Source organism: Cryptomeria japonica, chromosome 11, assembly GCF_030272615.1.
Source record: "Cryptomeria japonica chromosome 11, Sugi_1.0, whole genome shotgun sequence".
Lineage (NCBI taxonomy): Eukaryota > Viridiplantae > Streptophyta > Pinopsida > Cupressales > Cupressaceae > Cryptomeria > Cryptomeria japonica.
The window spans coordinates 319,429,573-319,433,277 of record NC_081415.1 but is presented as its reverse complement, the minus strand read 5'-3'; positions in this window follow the sequence as shown (position 1 = coordinate 319,433,277).

Genomic DNA, 3,705 nt, shown 5'->3' with positions numbered 1-3,705 from the left:
TGAGATATGATGCAATTCTAATTAATGAAATGTGCAATGATATGATGAGGCAATGACAAATGAAATGCAATATGTTACAAAATGTGATGGTATATGAATGATGTATGCAATGCATTGATTAGCCAAATGAATGACATAATGTACAATGATAATGACCTAAAAATGAAAATGGTATGAAATGAAATGAAATGACAAAATGAATGCAATCATATACACAATGGTTAATGTAATGCGAAATTCTAATGCCACTACATGCAAAATGAATCTAATGAAATGATGGATGAAAATCATGATTAATGCGAGGAAATACCTATCATGAATAATTACAATGATGAAATGCACACTAATGCTAATGCAATAAGCTGAACTGAAATACAAGATACATTAATTATTTATTTTTGTTAGTGTCCCATGTACTCAATCCCTTAATAAGAGATAACACCATTTTAAAACCTCAAGCCTTGGAAAAGTTATGCCTAGAATGCCTATGCAAGATTCAATATGAATAAAATCTCACATATGCTAGTGCTAATTAATGCAATGGTGTCATTGGATCATGCTTTTAATAATCATTGAGCCTTTGAAATGTTGTAAGGTAGTACAAACATCAATGGCATAATTAAACTATGATGACCTGCGTACTATTTACATGGATTTTGATATTGTAATTTAACACAAGCATCGAGGTATGATTGAACCAAGATGACCTAAGTATTGCTTGCATAAAATAGACAAGAGTTAATTATTTTCCTATGTAAATCCAAAATGTCTTCAATGATTCTTTACTGATCATGACTTGTGACAAATTTGCACAATACTAACAATTAACTTATAGATAATAGACAAAGAAAATATCATGCTCCTTCCTTGCTCCTATATTTCAAGACATCCTTGTGTCACTCAAGAGACATGATAGCAAAAATCAAGATACAATAGTTTAAGATTCTTTCTTAAGTGTTTAAACCAAGATTTAGAAGATATTATTAATTGATATTTATTTGTAATGTTGTTTGATAGTTGTTGTGTTTTGATAAATCTTGATCAATGTTCAATATTGAATTTCATGATCTTTGTCTTATGAGTTTTGTCTCACTATTGTTTTTCCTATTTTGTTTAAGTTCAATGTGGATTGCCCCAACTACGTTCAAGATTTTTACCCTAGTCTAGAAACAAACATTTATCATGGTTATATACGATGTGTTGGCAATAACAATGCAAGAAAACTGAGAGGGGGGGTGAATTAGTTTTCACCAAACTTAAACAAATTAACCTCAACTTCAGATCTAATCAATAACAACAATAAAAAAGATAAACACCATGTCAACAACACACCTAACACATATATTTTTGACGTGGAAAACCCATTTAAGGGAAAAACATGGTGGGAACCTACCCACAATATGATGATACTCTATAGTAGCATGTGTAAATATTACAATGGGGAATGCACATGCATTCAGGAACACTACCTAGAGCTCATTGCTAAAAAAAAATAAAGGGCTACAACCCTAGGAAGGCACATTACCTTACAAAGATCAGACAAAAACTGAAATAATAGCATCTCCAAATGCCTGATCACAGTTCCTGTTAAGCACACTGTCTGCTCTAAAACACTTCTCTTTGCTTCACCATACTACCAAAATATCAATTCACTTGATTGCACATACAACACTCTCTAAGAATGTAGACACAATGGACACACACATCTTACATGATTACTACACTTATTTATATAAATCATCAACCTTAACTTCAAGGTCTGCTCAACACATAAGACCTAATTACAAAATTACATCACAGAATACATAAATCAATATGTGAACCAATTCAATGTTAGCAAGGACATAGCATGGACCCAAATCAAATCCTCAAACAAGAAACACCATTGAATAACTCACTAAGATCATCTACAACACACAAGAACCATTAGGTCGACCAACAGGTAGCATAACATGAAGAATACCACCGAACCAATAAAATCTTTAATAACACACACAATGATCAATGCAGACCACCAAAACGCATAAAACATGATCGAAGAACATCAACAAAAAATGTGAATTCCTCCACAACAACCACAAATCAGATAACTAGAATCATCATCATTTCCCTTCCAGAGCACATGAACACCAACATAACTTACTGATAAACTGAAAGATATGCTTGTGAAGTTCCAAATCATGAACCACCTGAACTGAAGACACACATGAATGTCCCAAACACTATCCAAAATCCATTCAATATAAATAATTAATTTTGAAGCAATACAAACCATAAGAACCAACAAAAAACTAGTCATCACTCCAAACCACATAACTTGATCAAATCACCTTCTAAATCATTGAAACTCATGTTGAATGAACTAAAGATGCTAATCTATGAATCCACATCAGCAAATCTACAATATACCAACCAAACCAACTCTCAATAACACCGAAGCACAAGAAGACATAAATATGTTGACATCAATAACAACAACACATTCTAACAACTCTAATATCCAACAATCTCCCCCTTTGGCATTGATGGCAACATATGAATATGAAAAACAATCAATGTAAAGAAAGAAATCAGCTCCAACAATCTCCCCCTGAGATCATCCACACACAAATCTCTACCTTAGATAGAAAGGACAATTTTTCACATGCTTCTCTCCCCCTTTGACATAAATGCTAAAGGAACATAAGAAAAACATTATTCTCTCCCCCTTAGAACAAACTAAAAAATCTGAACATCTAAACCACAACATTGACTACTCCCCTTGAGTAGAAACATCCACTCATGAATCTGGATAACAAGGTAGGACTATGAAGTGCACCAGATTGATGCATCTCAATGCATCTAGTTCACAGCAAGAGGGGCAATCACCCCTAACTTCTCTCTTAGATATACCAATGTATCTACAAGAAAAGGCTTCATAACGATATCTACAATCTATTCCTTTGTAGATACATACTCCAATCTGACTTCTTTCTCATTCACCTTCTCTCTCAAGAAATGAAACTTGATTGATATATGTTTTATCTTAGAATACAACACCAGATTCTTAGAAATATTGATAGCACTTGAATTGTCACAATACATAACATTGGGTTCATTATAGACAACTCTAATATCCTTCAACATTTTCTTCATCCAAATTACCTGAGTACAGTTGCTAGCATCAACAATGTATTCAACTTCTGTAGTAGATAAAAAAATAACATCTTGCTTCTTACTTGCCTAAGAAAACAACTTCTTTCCCAAAAATAATGCTCCACTGGTAGTGCTCTTTCGGTCATCAACATCACCTAACCAATTAGCATATGTATAAGAACTTAAAATGAAATCATCATTCTTTGGATACCACAAACCATAATCAATTATTGCCTTCAAATATCTAAATATCCTCTTCACAATAGTAACATGACTTTCCTTAGGATCAACCTGGAATATTGCAACAAGACATACAACATTCATAATTTTAGGTCTATTTTGAGTCAAATATAGCAGTCCACCAATCATAGATCTATACAAGGTCTGATTAACCTTCAAAGATTCATCGTCTTTTGTCATCTTGCATCTAGTTATCATAGGAGTGCCAATAGGTTTGGAATCACCTAACCCAAACTTCTTCATCTTTTCCTTCACATTCTTTGATTGAGATATGAAAATGCCTTTATTAGTCTATGTAATTTGCAATCCCAGAAAGAAATTCATCTCACC